Source organism: Pungitius pungitius, chromosome 12 (genome assembly GCF_949316345.1).
Source record: "Pungitius pungitius chromosome 12, fPunPun2.1, whole genome shotgun sequence".
Classification (NCBI taxonomy): Eukaryota; Metazoa; Chordata; class Actinopteri; order Perciformes; family Gasterosteidae; genus Pungitius; species Pungitius pungitius.
In genome coordinates this window covers 5,745,094-5,759,944 of record NC_084911.1, presented here as the reverse complement: position 1 = coordinate 5,759,944, position 14,851 = coordinate 5,745,094, and the positions used below count along the sequence as shown (strand labels likewise).

Below are 14,851 nucleotides of genomic sequence, written 5' to 3'. Positions count from 1 at the left end.
GCTTTGGGGTTGTAGTGTTTGCAATATTTGCTAACAGTTTGAAATGGTGATCATTTCGAATATGTTTAAAGAGGGGGCACCCAGATTTGAACTGGGGACCTCTTGATCTGCAGTCAAATGCTCTACCACTGAGCTATACCCCCTAATCTGATGAACTTCTCCAATTGTTGAGAGTGCATCTCGTTTCATATATATCGTCTGGATCGTCATTCAGGGTGATTTATTTCTGTGTCCTCTACAGAGGAGTTGGCATTTTCTAAGAAAATGATTAAATTAAACAGTTAAAAGTATAGTAATTTTAACAAACTAAAATAAGCCCTTAGTTGCATTGCTATTGGCTTGTAGTTTATTCAACAATTGTTGCCAGTATAAAATAGTGATCATTTTGAATATGCTTAAAGAGGGGGCACCCAGATTTGAACTGGGGACCTCTTGATCTGCAGTCAAATGCTCTACCACTGAGCTATACCCCCACATCTGATGAGATGCTCCACATGTTCAGTGTGCATCTCTTTTCAGATAATTGGATTGTTTGGATCGTCATTCAGGGGGATTTATTACTGTGTCCTCTACAGACGAGTTGGCATTTTCTAAGAAAATGATTAAATTAAACCGTTAAAAGTATAGTAACTTCAACAAACTAAACCAAGCCCTTAGTTGGATTGCTTTGGGGTTGTAGTGTTTGCAATATTTGCTAACAGTTTGAAATGGTGATCATTTCGAAGCTGTTTAAAGAGGGGGCACCCAGATTTGAACTGGGGACCTCTTGATCTGCAGTCAAATGCTCTACCACTGAGCTATACCCCCACATCTGATGAGATGCTCCAATTGTTGAGTGTGCATCTCGTTTCATATATATTGTCTGGATCGTCATTTCAGGGGGATTCATTACTGTGTCCTCTACAGAGGAGTTGGCATTTTCTAAGAAAATGATTAAATTAAACCGTTAAAAGTATAGTAACTTCAACAAACTAAACCAAGCCCTTAGTTGGATTGCTTTGGGGTTTTATTGTTTGCAATATTTGCTGACAGTTTGAAATGGTGATCATTTCGAAGCTGTTTAAAGAGGGGGCACCCAGATTTGAACTGGGGACCTCTTGATCTGCAGTCAAATGCTCTACCACTGAGCTATACCCCCACATCTGATGAGATGCTCCAATTGTTGAGTGTGCATCTCGTTTCATATATATTGTCTGGATCGTCATTTCAGGGGGATTCATTACTGTGTCCTCTACAGAGGAGTTGGCATTTTCTAAGAAAATGATTAAATTAAACCGTTAAAAGTATAGTAACTTCAACAAACTAAACCAAGCCCTTAGTTGGATTGCTTTGGGGTTGTATTGTTTGCAATATTTGCTGACAGTTTGAAATGGTGATCATTTCGAATTTGTTTAAAGAGGGGGCACCCAGATTTGAACTGGGGACCTCTTGATCTGCAGTCAAATGCTCTACCACTGAGCTATACCCCCACATCTGATGAGATGCTCCACATGTTCAGTGTGCATCTCTTTTCATATAATTGGATTGTTTGGATCGTCATTCAGGGGGATTCATTACTTTGTCCTCTACAGACGAGTTGGCATTTCTTAAGTAACTTTTTAAATTAAACCGTTAAAAGTAAAGTAACTTCAACAAACTAAACCAAGCCCTTAGTTGGATTGCTATGGGGTTGTAGTGTTTGCAATATTTGCTAACAGTTTGAAATGGTGATCATTTCGAATATGTTTAAAGAGGGGGCACCCAGATTTGAACTGGGGACCAGTGTGTGCATCTCGTTTTATATATATTGTCTGGATCGTCATTTCAGGGGGATTCATTACTGTGTCCTGTACAGACGAGTTGGCATTTTCTAAGAAAATGATTAAATTAAACCGTTCAAAGTATAGTAATTTCAACAAACTAAACCAAGCCCTTAGTTGGATTTCTATGGGCTTGTAGTGTTTGCAATATTTGCTAACAGTTTAAAATGGTGATCATTTCGAATATGTTTAAAGAGGGGGCACCCAGATTTGAACTGGGGACCTCTTGATCTGCAGTCAAATGCTCTACCACTGAGCTATACCCCCACATCTGATGAGATGCTCCACATGTTCAGTGTGCATCTCTTTTCATATAATTGGATTGTTTGGATCGTCATTCAGGGGGATTTATTACTGTGTCCTCTACAGACGAGTTGGCATTTTCTAAGAAAATGATTAAATTAAACCGTTAATAGTATAGTAACTTCAACAAACTAAACCAAGCCCTTAGTTGGATTGCTATGGGGTTGTAGTGTTTGCAATATTTGCTAACAGTTGGAAATGGTGATCATTTCGAATCTGTTTAAAGAGGGGGCACCCAGATTTGAACTGGGGACCTCTTGATCTGCAGTCAAATGCTCTACCACTGAGCTATACCCCCTAATCTGATGAACTTCTCCAATTGTTGAGAGTGCATCTCGTTTCATATATATTGTCTGGATCGTCATTTCAGGGGGATTCATTACTGTGTCCTCTACAGAGGAGTTGGCATTTTCTAAGAAAATGATTAAATTAAAACCGTTAATAGTATAGTAACTTCAACAAACTAAACCAAGCCCTTAGTTGGATTGCTTTGGGGTTGTAGTGTTTGCAATATTTGCTAACAGTTTGAAATGGTGATCATTTCGAATATGTTTAAAGAGGGGGCACCCAGATTTGAACTGGGGACCTCTTGATCTGCAGTCAAATGCTCTACCACTGAGCTATACCCCCTAATCTGATGAACTTCTCCAATTGTTGAGAGTGCATCTCGTTTCATATATATCGTCTGGATCGTCATTCAGGGTGATTTATTTCTGTGTCCTCTACAGAGGAGTTGGCATTTTCTAAGAAAATGATTAAATTAAACAGTTAAAAGTATAGTAATTTTAACAAACTAAAATAAGCCCTTAGTTGCATTGCTATTGGCTTGTAGTTTATTCAACAATTGTTGCCAGTATAAAATAGTGATCATTTTGAATATGCTTAAAGAGGGGGCACCCAGATTTGAACTGGGGACCTCTTGATCTGCAGTCAAATGCTCTACCACTGAGCTATACCCCCACATCTGATGAGATGCTCCACATGTTCAGTGTGCATCTCTTTTCATATAATTGGATTGTTTGGATCGTCATTCAGGGGGATTTATTACTGTGTCCTCTACAGACGAGTTGGCATTTTCTAAGAAAATGATTAAATTAAACCGTTAAAAGTATAGTAACTTCAACAAACTAAACCAAGCCCTTAGTTGGATTGCTTTGGGGTTGTAGTGTTTGCAATATTTGCTAACAGTTTGAAATGGTGATCATTTCGAAGCTGTTTAAAGAGGGGGCACCCAGATTTGAACTGGGGACCTCTTGATCTGCAGTCAAATGCTCTACCACTGAGCTATACCCCCACATCTGATGAGATGCTCCAATTGTTGAGTGTGCATCTCGTTTCATATATATTGTCTGGATCGTCATTTCAGGGGGATTCATTACTGTGTCCTCTACAGAGGAGTTGGCATTTTCTAAGAAAATGATTAAATTAAACCGTTAAAAGTATAGTAACTTCAACAAACTAAACCAAGCCCTTAGTTGGATTGCTTTGGGGTTGTATTGTTTGCAATATTTGCTGACAGTTTGAAATGGTGATCATTTCGAATTTGTTTAAAGAGGGGGCACCCAGATTTGAACTGGGGACCTCTTGATCTGCAGTCAAATGCTCTACCACTGAGCTATACCCCCACATCTGATGAGATGCTCCACATGTTCAGTGTGCATCTCTTTTCATATAATTGGATTGTTTGGATCGTCATTCAGGGGGATTCATTACTTTGTCCTCTACAGACGAGTTGGCATTTCTTAAGTAACTTTTTAAATTAAACCGTTAAAAGTAAAGTAACTTCAACAAACTAAACCAAGCCCTTAGTTGGATTGCTATGGGGTTGTAGTGTTTGCAATATTTGCTAACAGTTTGAAATGGTGATCATTTCGAATCTGTTTAAAGAGGGGGCACCCAGATTTGAACTGGGGACCTCTTGATCTGCAGTCAAATGCTCTACCACTGAGCTATACCCCCTAATCTGATGAACTTCTCCAATTGTTGAGAGTGCATCTCGTTTCATATATATCGTCTGGATCGTCATTCAGGGTGATTCATTTCTGTGTCCTCTACAGAGGAGTTGGCATTTTCTAAGAAAATGATTAAATTAAACAGTTAAAAGTATAGTAATTTTAACAAACTAAAATAAGCCCTTAGTTGCATTGCTATTGGCTTGTAGTTTATTCAACAATTGTTGCCAGCGTGAAATGGTGATCATTTTGAATTTGTTTGAAGAGGGGGCACCCAGATTTGAACTGGGGACCTCTTGATCTGCAGTCAAATGCTCTACCACTGAGCTATACCCCCACATCTGATGAGATGCTCCAATTGTTGAGTGTGCATCTCGTTTTATATATATTGTCTGGATCGTCATTTCAGGGGGATTCATTACTGTGTCCTCTACAGAGGAGTTGGCATTTTCTAAGAAAATGATTAAATTAAACCGTTAATAGTATAGTAACTTCAACAAACTAAACCAAGCCCTTAGTTGGATTGCTTTGGGGTTGTAGTGTTTGCAATATTTGCTAACAGTTTGAAATGGTGATCATTTCGAATATGTTTAAAGAGGGGGCACCCAGATTTGAACTGGGGACCTCTTGATCTGCAGTCAAATGCTCTACCACTGAGCTATACCCCCACATCTGATGAGATGCTCCACATGTTCAGTGTGCATCTCTCTTCATATAATTGGATTGTTTGGATGGTCATTCAGGGGGATTCATTACTGTGTCCTGTACAGACGAGTTGGCATTTTCTAAGAAAATGATTAAATTAAACCGTTCAAAGTATAGTAATTTCAACAAACTAAACCAAGCCCTTAGTTGGATTTCTATGGGCTTGTAGTGTTTGCAATATTTGCTAACAGTTTAAAATGGTGATCATTTCGAATATGTTTAAAGAGGGGGCACCCAGATTTGAACTGGGGACCTCTTGATCTGCAGTCAAATGCTCTACCACTGAGCTATACCCCCACATCTGATGAGATGCTCCACATGTTCAGTGTGCATCTCTTTTCATATAATTGGATTGTTTGGATCGTCATTCAGGGGGATTTATTACTGTGTCCTCTACAGACGAGTTGGCATTTTCTAAGAAAATGATTAAATTAAACCGTTAATAGTATAGTAACTTCAACAAACTAAACCAAGCCCTTAGTTGGATTGCTATGGGGTTGTAGTGTTTGCAATATTTGCTAACAGTTGGAAATGGTGATCATTTCGAATCTGTTTAAAGAGGGGGCACCCAGATTTGAACTGGGGACCTCTTGATCTGCAGTCAAATGCTCTACCACTGAGCTATACCCCCTAATCTGATGAACTTCTCCAATTGTTGAGAGTGCATCTCGTTTCATATATATTGTCTGGATCGTCATTTCAGGGGGATTCATTACTGTGTCCTCTACAGAGGAGTTGGCATTTTCTAAGAAAATGATTAAATTAAAACCGTTAATAGTATAGTAACTTCAACAAACTAAACCAAGCCCTTAGTTGGATTGCTTTGGGGTTGTAGTGTTTGCAATATTTGCTAACAGTTTGAAATGGTGATCATTTCGAATTTGTTTAAAGAGGGGGCACCCAGATTTGAACTGGGGACCTCTTGATCTGCAGTCAAATGCTCTACCACTGAGCTATACCCCCACATCTGATGAGATGCTCCACATGTTCAGTGTGCATCTCTTTTCATATAATTGGATTGTTTGGATCGTCATTCAGGGGGATTCATTACTTTGTCCTCTACAGACGAGTTGGCATTTCTTAAGTAACTTTTTAAATTAAACCGTTAAAAGTAAAGTAACTTCAACAAACTAAACCAAGCCCTTAGTTGGATTGCTATGGGGTTGTAGTGTTTGCAATATTTGCTAACAGTTTGAAATGGTGATCATTTCGAATCTGTTTAAAGAGGGGGCACCCAGATTTGAACTGGGGACCTCTTGATCTGCAGTCAAATGCTCTACCACTGAGCTATACCCCCTAATCTGATGAACTTCTCCAATTGTTGAGAGTGCATCTCGTTTCATATATATCGTCTGGATCGTCATTCAGGGTGATTCATTTCTGTGTCCTCTACAGAGGAGTTGGCATTTTCTAAGAAAATGATTAAATTAAACAGTTAAAAGTATAGTAATTTTAACAAACTAAAATAAGCCCTTAATTGCATTGCTATGGGGTTGTAGTTTATTCAACAATTGTTGCCAGTATGAAATAGTGATCATTTTGAATTTGCTTAAAGAGGGGGCACCCAGATTTGAACTGGGGACCTCTTGATCTGCAGTCAAATGCTCTACCACTGAGCTATACCCCCACATCTGATGAGATCCTCCACATGTTCAGTGTGCATCTCTTTTCATATAATTGGATTGTTTGGATCGTCATTCAGGGGGATTCATTACTGTGTCCTCTACAGACGAGTTGGCATTTCCTAAGTAACTTTTTAAATTAAACCGTTAAAAGTAAAGTAATTTTAACAAACTAAAATAAGCCCTTAGTTGCATTGCTATTGGCTTGTAGTTTATTCAACAATTGTTGCCAGTATAAAATAGTGATCATTTTGAATATGCTTAAAGAGGGGGCACCCAGATTTGAACTGGGGACCTCTTGATCTGCAGTCAAATGCTCTACCACTGAGCTATACCCCCACATCTGATGAGATGCTCCACATGTTCAGTGTGCATCTCTTTTCATATAATTGGATTGTTTGGATAGTCATTCAGGGGGATTTATTACTGTGTCCTCTACAGACGAGTTGGCATTTTCTAAGAAAATGATTAAATTAAACCATTAAAAGTATAGTAACTTCAACAAACTAAACCAAGCCCTTAGTTGGATTGCTATGGGGTTGTAGTGTTTGCAATATTTGCTAACAGTTGGAAATGGTGATTATTTCGAATCTGTTTAAAGAGGGGGCACCCAGATTTAAACTGGGGACCTCTTGATCTGCAGTCAAATGCTCTACCACTGAGCTATACCCCCTAATCTGATGAACTTCTCCAATTGTTGAGAGTGCATCTCGTTTCATATATATCGTCTGGATCGTCATTCAGGGTGATTTATTTCTGTGTCCTCTACAGAGGAGTTGGCATTTTCTAAGAAAATGATTAAATTAAACAGTTAAAAGTATAGTAATTTTAACAAACTAAAATAAGCCCTTAGTTGCATTGCTATTGGCTTGTAGTTTATTCAACAATTGTTGCCAGTATGAAATAGTGATCATTTTGAATTTGCTTAAAGAGGGGGCACCCATATTTGAACTGGGGACCTCTTGATCTGCAGTCAAATGCTCTACCACTGAGCTATACCCCCACATCTGATGAGATGCTCCACATGTTCAGTGTGCATCTCTTTTCATATAATTGGATTGTCTGGATCGTCATTCAGGGGGATTCATTACTGTGTCCTCTACAGACGAGGTAGCATTTTTTAAGTAAATGATTAAATTAAACAGTTAAAAGTATAGTAATTTTAACAAACTTAAATAAGCCCTTAGTTGCATTGCTATTGGCTTGTAGTTTATTCAACAATTGTTGCCAGCGTGAAATGGTGATCATTTTGAATTTGTTTGAAGAGGGGGCACCCAGATTTGAACTGGGGACCTCTTGATCTGCAGTCAAATGCTCTACCACTGAGCTATACCCCCACATCTGATGAGATGCTCCACATGTTCAGTGTGCATCTCTTTTCATATAATTGGATTGTTTGGATCGTCATTCAGGGGGATTCATTACTGTGTCCTCTACAGACGAGTTGGCATTTCCTAAGTAACTTTTTAAATTAAACCGTTAAAAGTAAAGTAATTTTAACAAACTAAAATAAGCCCTTAGTTGCATTGCTATTGGCTTGTAGTTTATTCAACAATTGTTGCCAGTATAAAACAGTGATCATTTTGAATATGCTTAAAGAGGGGGCACCCAGATTTGAACTGGGGACCTCTTGATCTGCAGTCAAATGCTCTACCACTGAGCTATACCCCCACATCTGATGAGATGCTCCACATGTTCAGTGTGCATCTCTTTTCATATAATTGGATTGTCTGGATCGTCATTCAGGGGGATTCATTACTGTGTCCTCTACAGACGAGGTAGCATTTTTTAAGTAAATGATTAAATTAAACAGTTAAAAGTATAGTAATTTTAACAAACTAAAATAAGCCCTTAGTTGCATTGCTATTGGCTTGTAGTTTATTCAACAATTGTTGCCAGCGTGAAATGGTGATCATTTTGAATTTGTTTGAAGAGGGGGCACCCAGATTTGAACTGGGGACCTCTTGATCTGCAGTCAAATGCTCTACCACTGAGCTATACCCCCTAATCTGATGAACTTCTCCAATTGTTGAGAGTGCATCTCGTTTCATATATATCGTCTGGATCGTCATTCAGGGTGATTTATTTCTGTGTCCTCTACAGAGGAGTTGGCATTTTCTAAGAAAATGATTAAATTAAACAGTTAAAAGTATAGTAATTTTAACAAACTAAAATAAGCCCTTAGTTGCATTGCTATTGGCTTGTAGTTTATTCAACAATTGTTGCCAGTATGAAATAGTGATCATTTTGAATTTGCTTAAAGAGGGGGCACCCAGATTTGAACTGGGGACCTCTTGATCTGCAGTCAAATGCTCTACCACTGAGCTATACCCCCACATCTGATGAGATGCTCCACATGTTCAGTGTGCATCTCTTTTCATATAATTGGATTGTCTGGATCGTCATTCAGGGGGATTCATTACTGTGTCCTCTACAGACGAGGTAGCATTTTTTAAGTAAATGATTAAATTAAACAGTTAAAAGTATAGTAATTTTAACAAACTTAAATAAGCCCTTAGTTGCATTGCTATTGGCTTGTAGTTTATTCAACAATTGTTGCCAGCGTGAAATGGTGATCATTTTGAATTTGTTTAAAGAGGGGGCACCCAGATTTGAACTGGGGACCTCTTGATCTGCAGTCAAATGCTCTACCACTGAGTTATACCCCTACATCTGATGAGATGCTCCAATTGTTGAGTGTGCATCTCGTTTTATATATATTGTCTGGATCGTCATTTCAGGGGGATTCATTACTGTGTCCTCTACAGAGGAGTTGGCATTTTCTAAGAAAATGATTAAATTAAACCGTTAATAGTATAGTAACTTCAACAAACTAAACCAAGCCCTTAGTTGGATTGCTTTGGGGTTGTAGTGTTTGCAATATTTGCTAACAGTTTGAAATGGTGATCATTTCGAATATGTTTAAAGAGGGGGCACCCAGATTTGAACTGGGGACCTCTTGATCTGCAGTCAAATGCTCTACCACTGAGCTATACCCCCACATCTGATGAGATGCTCCACATGTTCAGTGTGCATCTCTCTTCATATAATTGGATTGTTTGGATGGTCATTCAGGGGGATTCATTACTGTGTCCTGTACAGACGAGTTGGCATTTTCTAAGAAAATGATTAAATTAAACCGTTCAAAGTATAGTAATTTCAACAAACTAAACCAAGCCCTTAGTTGGATTTCTATGGGCTTGTAGTGTTTGCAATATTTGCTAACAGTTTAAAATGGTGATCATTTCGAATATGTTTAAAGAGGGGGCACCCAGATTTGAACTGGGGACCTCTTGATCTGCAGTCAAATGCTCTACCACTGAGCTATACCCCCACATCTGATGAGATGCTCCACATGTTCAGTGTGCATCTCTTTTCATATAATTGGATTGTTTGGATAGTCATTCAGGGGGATTTATTACTGTGTCCTCTACAGACGAGTTGGCATTTTCTAAGAAAATGATTAAATTAAACCATTAAAAGTATAGTAACTTCAACAAACTAAACCAAGCCCTTAGTTGGATTGCTATGGGGTTGTAGTGTTTGCAATATTTGCTAACAGTTGGAAATGGTGATTATTTCGAATCTGTTTAAAGAGGGGGCACCCAGATTTGAACTGGGGACCTCTTGATCTGCAGTCAAATGCTCTACCACTGAGCTATACCCCCTAATCTGATGAACTTCTCCAATTGTTGAGAGTGCATCTCGTTTCATATATATCGTCTGGATCGTCATTCAGGGTGATTTATTTCTGTGTCCTCTACAGAGGAGTTGGCATTTTCTAAGAAAATGATTAAATTAAACAGTTAAAAGTATAGTAATTTTAACAAACTAAAATAAGCCCTTAGTTGCATTGCTATTGGCTTGTAGTTTATTCAACAATTGTTGCCAGTATGAAATAGTGATCATTTTGAATTTGCTTAAAGAGGGGGCACCCATATTTGAACTGGGGACCTCTTGATCTGCAGTCAAATGCTCTACCACTGAGCTATACCCCCACATCTGATGAGATGCTCCACATGTTCAGTGTGCATCTCTTTTCATATAATTGGATTGTCTGGATCGTCATTCAGGGGGATTCATTACTGTGTCCTCTACAGACGAGGTAGCATTTTTTAAGTAAATGATTAAATTAAACAGTTAAAAGTATAGTAATTTTAACAAACTTAAATAAGCCCTTAGTTGCATTGCTATTGGCTTGTAGTTTATTCAACAATTGTTGCCAGCGTGAAATGGTGATCATTTTGAATTTGTTTGAAGAGGGGGCACCCAGATTTGAACTGGGGACCTCTTGATCTGCAGTCAAATGCTCTACCACTGAGCTATACCCCCACATCTGATGAGATGCTCCACATGTTCAGTGTGCATCTCTTTTCATATAATTGGATTGTTTGGATCGTCATTCAGGGGGATTCATTACTGTGTCCTCTACAGACGAGTTGGCATTTCCTAAGTAACTTTTTAAATTAAACCGTTAAAAGTAAAGTAATTTTAACAAACTAAAATAAGCCCTTAGTTGCATTGCTATTGGCTTGTAGTTTATTCAACAATTGTTGCCAGTATAAAGTAGTGATCATTTTGAATATGCTTAAAGAGGGGGCACCCAGATTTGAACTGGGGACCTCTTGATCTGCAGTCAAATGCTCTACCACTGAGCTATACCCCCACATCTGATGAGATGCTCCACATGTTCAGTGTGCATCTCTTTTCATATAATTGGATTGTCTGGATCGTCATTCAGGGGGATTCATTACTGTGTCCTCTACAGACGAGGTAGCATTTTTTAAGTAAATGATTAAATTAAACAGTTAAAAGTATAGTAATTTTAACAAACTAAAATAAGCCCTTAGTTGCATTGCTATTGGCTTGTAGTTTATTCAACAATTGTTGCCAGCGTGAAATGGTGATCATTTTGAATTTGTTTGAAGAGGGGGCACCCAGATTTGAACTGGGGACCTCTTGATCTGCAGTCAAATGCTCTACCACTGAGCTATACCCCCACATCTGATGAGATGCTCCAATTGTTGAGTGTGCATCTCGTTTTATATATATTGTCTGGATCGTCATTTCAGGGGGATTCATTACTGTGTCCTCTACAGAGGAGTTGGCATTTTCTAAGAAAATGATTAAATTAAACCGTTAATAGTATAGTAACTTCAACAAACTAAACCAAGCCCTTAGTTGGATTGCTTTGGGGTTGTAGTGTTTGCAATATTTGCTAACAGTTTGAAATGGTGATCATTTCGAATATGTTTAAAGAGGGGGCACCCAGATTTGAACTGGGGACCTCTTGATCTGCAGTCAAATGCTCTACCACTGAGCTATACCCCCACATCTGATGAGATGCTCCACATGTTCAGTGTGCATCTCTCTTCATATAATTGGATTGTTTGGATGGTCATTCAGGGGGATTCATTACTGTGTCCTGTACAGACGAGTTGGCATTTTCTAAGAAAATGATTAAATTAAACCGTTCAAAGTATAGTAATTTCAACAAACTAAACCAAGCCCTTAGTTGGATTTCTATGGGCTTGTAGTGTTTGCAATATTTGCTAACAGTTTAAAATGGTGATCATTTCGAATATGTTTAAAGAGGGGGCACCCAGATTTGAACTGGGGACCTCTTGATCTGCAGTCAAATGCTCTACCACTGAGCTATACCCCCACATCTGATGAGATGCTCCACATGTTCAGTGTGCATCTCTTTTCATATAATTGGATTGTTTGGATCGTCATTCAGGGGGATTTATTACTGTGTCCTCTACAGACGAGTTGGCATTTTCTAAGAAAATGATTAAATTAAACCGTTAATAGTATAGTAACTTCAACAAACTAAACCAAGCCCTTAGTTGGATTGCTATGGGGTGGTAGTGTTTGCAATATTTGCTAACAGTTGGAAATGGTGATCATTTCGAATCTGTTTAAAGAGGGGGCACCCAGATTTGAACTGGGGACCTCTTGATCTGCAGTCAAATGCTCTACCACTGAGCTATACCCCCTAATCTGATGAACTTCTCCAATTGTTGAGAGTGCATCTCGTTTCATATATATCGTCTGGATCGTCATTCAGGGTGATTTATTTCTGTGTCCTCTACAGAGGAGTTGGCATTTTCTAAGAAAATGATTAAATTAAACAGTTAAAAGTATAGTAATTTTAACAAACTAAAATAAGCCCTTAGTTGCATTGCTATTGGCTTGTAGTTTATTCAACAATTGTTGCCAGTATGAAATAGTGATCATTTTGAATTTGCTTAAAGAGGGGGCACCCAGATTTGAACTGGGGACCTCTTGATCTGCAGTCAAATGCTCTACCACTGAGCTATACCCCCACATCTGATGAGATGCTCCACATGTTCAGTGTGCATCTCTTTTCATATAATTGGATTGTCTGGATCGTCATTCAGGGGGATTCATTACTGTGTCCTCTACAGACGAGGTAGCATTTTTTAAGTAAATGATTAAATTAAACAGTTAAAAGTATAGTAATTTTAACAAACTTAAATAAGCCCTTAGTTGCATTGCTATTGGCTTGTAGTTTATTCAACAATTGTTGCCAGTATGAAATAGTGATCATTTTGAATTTGCTTAAAGAGGGGGCACCCAGATTTGAACTGGGGACCTCTTGATCTGCAGTCAAATGCTCTACCACTGAGCTATACCCCCACATCTGATGAGATGCTCCACATGTTCAGTGTGCATCTCTTTTCATATAATTGGATTGTCTGGATCGTCATTCAGGGGGATTCATTACTGTGTCCTCTACAGACGAGGTAGCATTTTTTAAGTAAATGATTAAATTAAACAGTTAAAAGTATAGTAATTTTAACAAACTTAAATAAGCCCTTAGTTGCATTGCTATTGGCTTGTAGTTTATTCAACAATTGTTGCCAGCGTGAAATGGTGATCATTTTGAATTTGTTTAAAGAGGGGGCACCCAGATTTGAACTGGGGACCTCTTGATCTGCAGTCAAATGCTCTACCACTGAGCTATACCCCCACATCTGATGAGATGCTCCAATTGTTGAGTGTGCATCTCGTTTTATATATATTGTCTGGATCGTCATTTCAGGGGGATTCATTACTGTGTCCTCTACAGAGGAGTTGGCATTTTCTAAGAAAATGATTAAATTAAACCGTTAATAGTATAGTAACTTCAACAAACTAAACCAAGCCCTTAGTTGGATTGCTTTGGGGTTGTAGTGTTTGCAATATTTGCTAACAGTTTGAAATGGTGATCATTTCGAATATGTTTAAAGAGGGGGCACCCAGATTTGAACTGGGGACCTCTTGATCTGCAGTCAAATGCTCTACCACTGAGCTATACCCCCACATCTGATGAGATGCTCCACATGTTCAGTGTGCATCTCTCTTCATATAATTGGATTGTTTGGATGGTCATTCAGGGGGATTCATTACTGTGTCCTGTACAGACGAGTTGGCATTTTCTAAGAAAATGATTAAATTAAACCGTTCAAAGTATAGTAATTTCAACAAACTAAACCAAGCCCTTAGTTGGATTTCTATGGGCTTGTAGTGTTTGCAATATTTGCTAACAGTTTAAAATGGTGATCATTTCGAATATGTTTAAAGAGGGGGCACCCAGATTTGAACTGGGGACCTCTTGATCTGCAGTCAAATGCTCTACCACTGAGCTATACCCCCTAATCTGATGAACTTCTCCAATTGTTGAGAGTGCATCTCGTTTCATATATATTGTCTGGATCGTCATTCAGGGGGCTTCATTACTGTGTCCTCTACAGACGAGTTGGCATTTTCTAAGAAAATGATTAAATTAAACAGTTAAAAGTATAGTAATTTCAACAAACTAAACCAAGCCCTTAGTTGGATTGCTATGGGGTTGTAGTGTTTGCAATATTTGCTCACAGTTTGAAATGGTGATCATTTTGAATTTGTTTAAAGAGGGGGCACCCAGATTTGAACTGGGGACCTCTTGATCTGCAGTCAAATGCTCTACCACTGAGCTATACCCCCTAATCTGATGAGCTGGTCCAGATGTTCCGTGTATATCTCTTTTCATTTAATTGGATTGTTTGGATCGTCATTCAGGGGGATTCATTACTGTGTCCTCTACAGACGAGTTGGCATTTCCTAAGTAACCTTTTAAATTAAACCGTTAAAAGTATAGTACTTTAAACTGATCATTTCAATAACGGCCATTGCCTATGCTGTCTTTGAAATTGTTTAAAGAGGGGGCACCCAGATTTGGGGGATCTGGGGAGAATCATTCAGGGTGATGCATTTAAGAGTGCATTACTGTGTCCTCTACAGATGAGGTTGCACCATCTGAGTAAATTAATAAACTAAAACGTTAATACTATACCAATTTCAACAAACTAGACGCAGTGCCTAGTTTTTTTTCTATTGGGTTGTACTGACTGATACTGATTGTTTAAGAACAGCAATATTTTATCCTCAAATGTATCAGAACTCTAAAGTATTAAAACACGTA

The 14,851-nt window shown here is 38.5% G+C and overlaps 43 non-coding genes across 43 annotated transcripts; all 43 read right to left on the bottom strand.

Moving 5' to 3' along the window:
- Positions 1 to 71: 71 nt before the first annotated feature.
- trnac-gca (transfer RNA cysteine (anticodon GCA)) lies at positions 72 to 143 on the bottom strand. Its single transcript has one exon. It is a non-coding gene; the product is annotated as a tRNA-Cys (tRNA).
- Positions 144 to 401: 258 nt separating this feature from the next.
- On the bottom strand, positions 402 to 473 carry trnac-gca (transfer RNA cysteine (anticodon GCA)). Its single transcript has one exon. It is a non-coding gene; the product is annotated as a tRNA-Cys (tRNA).
- A 262-nt stretch (positions 474 to 735) lies between these two features.
- trnac-gca (transfer RNA cysteine (anticodon GCA)) lies at positions 736 to 807 on the bottom strand. The gene has a single exon. It is a non-coding gene; the product is annotated as a tRNA-Cys (tRNA).
- Positions 808 to 1,066: 259 nt separating this feature from the next.
- trnac-gca (transfer RNA cysteine (anticodon GCA)) lies at positions 1,067 to 1,138 on the bottom strand. Its single transcript has one exon. It is a non-coding gene; the product is annotated as a tRNA-Cys (tRNA).
- A 259-nt stretch (positions 1,139 to 1,397) lies between these two features.
- On the bottom strand, positions 1,398 to 1,469 carry trnac-gca (transfer RNA cysteine (anticodon GCA)). Its single transcript has one exon. It is a non-coding gene; the product is annotated as a tRNA-Cys (tRNA).
- A 525-nt stretch (positions 1,470 to 1,994) lies between these two features.
- trnac-gca (transfer RNA cysteine (anticodon GCA)) lies at positions 1,995 to 2,066 on the bottom strand. The gene has a single exon. It is a non-coding gene; the product is annotated as a tRNA-Cys (tRNA).
- Positions 2,067 to 2,328: 262 nt separating this feature from the next.
- trnac-gca (transfer RNA cysteine (anticodon GCA)) lies at positions 2,329 to 2,400 on the bottom strand. The gene has a single exon. It is a non-coding gene; the product is annotated as a tRNA-Cys (tRNA).
- A 260-nt stretch (positions 2,401 to 2,660) lies between these two features.
- On the bottom strand, positions 2,661 to 2,732 carry trnac-gca (transfer RNA cysteine (anticodon GCA)). Its single transcript has one exon. It is a non-coding gene; the product is annotated as a tRNA-Cys (tRNA).
- A 258-nt stretch (positions 2,733 to 2,990) lies between these two features.
- On the bottom strand, positions 2,991 to 3,062 carry trnac-gca (transfer RNA cysteine (anticodon GCA)). The gene has a single exon. It is a non-coding gene; the product is annotated as a tRNA-Cys (tRNA).
- A 262-nt stretch (positions 3,063 to 3,324) lies between these two features.
- trnac-gca (transfer RNA cysteine (anticodon GCA)) lies at positions 3,325 to 3,396 on the bottom strand. The gene has a single exon. It is a non-coding gene; the product is annotated as a tRNA-Cys (tRNA).
- A 259-nt stretch (positions 3,397 to 3,655) lies between these two features.
- On the bottom strand, positions 3,656 to 3,727 carry trnac-gca (transfer RNA cysteine (anticodon GCA)). Its single transcript has one exon. It is a non-coding gene; the product is annotated as a tRNA-Cys (tRNA).
- Positions 3,728 to 3,989: 262 nt separating this feature from the next.
- Positions 3,990 to 4,061, bottom strand: trnac-gca (transfer RNA cysteine (anticodon GCA)). Its single transcript has one exon. It is a non-coding gene; the product is annotated as a tRNA-Cys (tRNA).
- Positions 4,062 to 4,319: 258 nt separating this feature from the next.
- trnac-gca (transfer RNA cysteine (anticodon GCA)) lies at positions 4,320 to 4,391 on the bottom strand. Its single transcript has one exon. It is a non-coding gene; the product is annotated as a tRNA-Cys (tRNA).
- A 259-nt stretch (positions 4,392 to 4,650) lies between these two features.
- On the bottom strand, positions 4,651 to 4,722 carry trnac-gca (transfer RNA cysteine (anticodon GCA)). The gene has a single exon. It is a non-coding gene; the product is annotated as a tRNA-Cys (tRNA).
- A 262-nt stretch (positions 4,723 to 4,984) lies between these two features.
- On the bottom strand, positions 4,985 to 5,056 carry trnac-gca (transfer RNA cysteine (anticodon GCA)). Its single transcript has one exon. It is a non-coding gene; the product is annotated as a tRNA-Cys (tRNA).
- Positions 5,057 to 5,318: 262 nt separating this feature from the next.
- On the bottom strand, positions 5,319 to 5,390 carry trnac-gca (transfer RNA cysteine (anticodon GCA)). Its single transcript has one exon. It is a non-coding gene; the product is annotated as a tRNA-Cys (tRNA).
- A 260-nt stretch (positions 5,391 to 5,650) lies between these two features.
- On the bottom strand, positions 5,651 to 5,722 carry trnac-gca (transfer RNA cysteine (anticodon GCA)). The gene has a single exon. It is a non-coding gene; the product is annotated as a tRNA-Cys (tRNA).
- Positions 5,723 to 5,984: 262 nt separating this feature from the next.
- Positions 5,985 to 6,056, bottom strand: trnac-gca (transfer RNA cysteine (anticodon GCA)). The gene has a single exon. It is a non-coding gene; the product is annotated as a tRNA-Cys (tRNA).
- A 258-nt stretch (positions 6,057 to 6,314) lies between these two features.
- On the bottom strand, positions 6,315 to 6,386 carry trnac-gca (transfer RNA cysteine (anticodon GCA)). The gene has a single exon. It is a non-coding gene; the product is annotated as a tRNA-Cys (tRNA).
- Positions 6,387 to 6,648: 262 nt separating this feature from the next.
- On the bottom strand, positions 6,649 to 6,720 carry trnac-gca (transfer RNA cysteine (anticodon GCA)). The gene has a single exon. It is a non-coding gene; the product is annotated as a tRNA-Cys (tRNA).
- Positions 6,721 to 6,982: 262 nt separating this feature from the next.
- On the bottom strand, positions 6,983 to 7,054 carry trnac-gca (transfer RNA cysteine (anticodon GCA)). The gene has a single exon. It is a non-coding gene; the product is annotated as a tRNA-Cys (tRNA).
- A 258-nt stretch (positions 7,055 to 7,312) lies between these two features.
- trnac-gca (transfer RNA cysteine (anticodon GCA)) lies at positions 7,313 to 7,384 on the bottom strand. Its single transcript has one exon. It is a non-coding gene; the product is annotated as a tRNA-Cys (tRNA).
- Positions 7,385 to 7,646: 262 nt separating this feature from the next.
- trnac-gca (transfer RNA cysteine (anticodon GCA)) lies at positions 7,647 to 7,718 on the bottom strand. The gene has a single exon. It is a non-coding gene; the product is annotated as a tRNA-Cys (tRNA).
- A 262-nt stretch (positions 7,719 to 7,980) lies between these two features.
- On the bottom strand, positions 7,981 to 8,052 carry trnac-gca (transfer RNA cysteine (anticodon GCA)). The gene has a single exon. It is a non-coding gene; the product is annotated as a tRNA-Cys (tRNA).
- A 262-nt stretch (positions 8,053 to 8,314) lies between these two features.
- On the bottom strand, positions 8,315 to 8,386 carry trnac-gca (transfer RNA cysteine (anticodon GCA)). The gene has a single exon. It is a non-coding gene; the product is annotated as a tRNA-Cys (tRNA).
- Positions 8,387 to 8,644: 258 nt separating this feature from the next.
- trnac-gca (transfer RNA cysteine (anticodon GCA)) lies at positions 8,645 to 8,716 on the bottom strand. Its single transcript has one exon. It is a non-coding gene; the product is annotated as a tRNA-Cys (tRNA).
- Positions 8,717 to 8,978: 262 nt separating this feature from the next.
- trnac-gca (transfer RNA cysteine (anticodon GCA)) lies at positions 8,979 to 9,050 on the bottom strand. Its single transcript has one exon. It is a non-coding gene; the product is annotated as a tRNA-Cys (tRNA).
- Positions 9,051 to 9,309: 259 nt separating this feature from the next.
- trnac-gca (transfer RNA cysteine (anticodon GCA)) lies at positions 9,310 to 9,381 on the bottom strand. Its single transcript has one exon. It is a non-coding gene; the product is annotated as a tRNA-Cys (tRNA).
- Positions 9,382 to 9,643: 262 nt separating this feature from the next.
- Positions 9,644 to 9,715, bottom strand: trnac-gca (transfer RNA cysteine (anticodon GCA)). The gene has a single exon. It is a non-coding gene; the product is annotated as a tRNA-Cys (tRNA).
- A 262-nt stretch (positions 9,716 to 9,977) lies between these two features.
- Positions 9,978 to 10,049, bottom strand: trnac-gca (transfer RNA cysteine (anticodon GCA)). The gene has a single exon. It is a non-coding gene; the product is annotated as a tRNA-Cys (tRNA).
- A 258-nt stretch (positions 10,050 to 10,307) lies between these two features.
- On the bottom strand, positions 10,308 to 10,379 carry trnac-gca (transfer RNA cysteine (anticodon GCA)). Its single transcript has one exon. It is a non-coding gene; the product is annotated as a tRNA-Cys (tRNA).
- Positions 10,380 to 10,641: 262 nt separating this feature from the next.
- On the bottom strand, positions 10,642 to 10,713 carry trnac-gca (transfer RNA cysteine (anticodon GCA)). The gene has a single exon. It is a non-coding gene; the product is annotated as a tRNA-Cys (tRNA).
- A 262-nt stretch (positions 10,714 to 10,975) lies between these two features.
- On the bottom strand, positions 10,976 to 11,047 carry trnac-gca (transfer RNA cysteine (anticodon GCA)). Its single transcript has one exon. It is a non-coding gene; the product is annotated as a tRNA-Cys (tRNA).
- Positions 11,048 to 11,309: 262 nt separating this feature from the next.
- trnac-gca (transfer RNA cysteine (anticodon GCA)) lies at positions 11,310 to 11,381 on the bottom strand. Its single transcript has one exon. It is a non-coding gene; the product is annotated as a tRNA-Cys (tRNA).
- Positions 11,382 to 11,640: 259 nt separating this feature from the next.
- On the bottom strand, positions 11,641 to 11,712 carry trnac-gca (transfer RNA cysteine (anticodon GCA)). Its single transcript has one exon. It is a non-coding gene; the product is annotated as a tRNA-Cys (tRNA).
- Positions 11,713 to 11,974: 262 nt separating this feature from the next.
- trnac-gca (transfer RNA cysteine (anticodon GCA)) lies at positions 11,975 to 12,046 on the bottom strand. Its single transcript has one exon. It is a non-coding gene; the product is annotated as a tRNA-Cys (tRNA).
- Positions 12,047 to 12,308: 262 nt separating this feature from the next.
- trnac-gca (transfer RNA cysteine (anticodon GCA)) lies at positions 12,309 to 12,380 on the bottom strand. Its single transcript has one exon. It is a non-coding gene; the product is annotated as a tRNA-Cys (tRNA).
- Positions 12,381 to 12,638: 258 nt separating this feature from the next.
- trnac-gca (transfer RNA cysteine (anticodon GCA)) lies at positions 12,639 to 12,710 on the bottom strand. The gene has a single exon. It is a non-coding gene; the product is annotated as a tRNA-Cys (tRNA).
- Positions 12,711 to 12,972: 262 nt separating this feature from the next.
- Positions 12,973 to 13,044, bottom strand: trnac-gca (transfer RNA cysteine (anticodon GCA)). Its single transcript has one exon. It is a non-coding gene; the product is annotated as a tRNA-Cys (tRNA).
- A 262-nt stretch (positions 13,045 to 13,306) lies between these two features.
- trnac-gca (transfer RNA cysteine (anticodon GCA)) lies at positions 13,307 to 13,378 on the bottom strand. The gene has a single exon. It is a non-coding gene; the product is annotated as a tRNA-Cys (tRNA).
- Positions 13,379 to 13,637: 259 nt separating this feature from the next.
- Positions 13,638 to 13,709, bottom strand: trnac-gca (transfer RNA cysteine (anticodon GCA)). Its single transcript has one exon. It is a non-coding gene; the product is annotated as a tRNA-Cys (tRNA).
- Positions 13,710 to 13,971: 262 nt separating this feature from the next.
- trnac-gca (transfer RNA cysteine (anticodon GCA)) lies at positions 13,972 to 14,043 on the bottom strand. Its single transcript has one exon. It is a non-coding gene; the product is annotated as a tRNA-Cys (tRNA).
- A 258-nt stretch (positions 14,044 to 14,301) lies between these two features.
- trnac-gca (transfer RNA cysteine (anticodon GCA)) lies at positions 14,302 to 14,373 on the bottom strand. The gene has a single exon. It is a non-coding gene; the product is annotated as a tRNA-Cys (tRNA).
- Between the last annotated feature and the right edge of the window lie 478 nt (positions 14,374 to 14,851).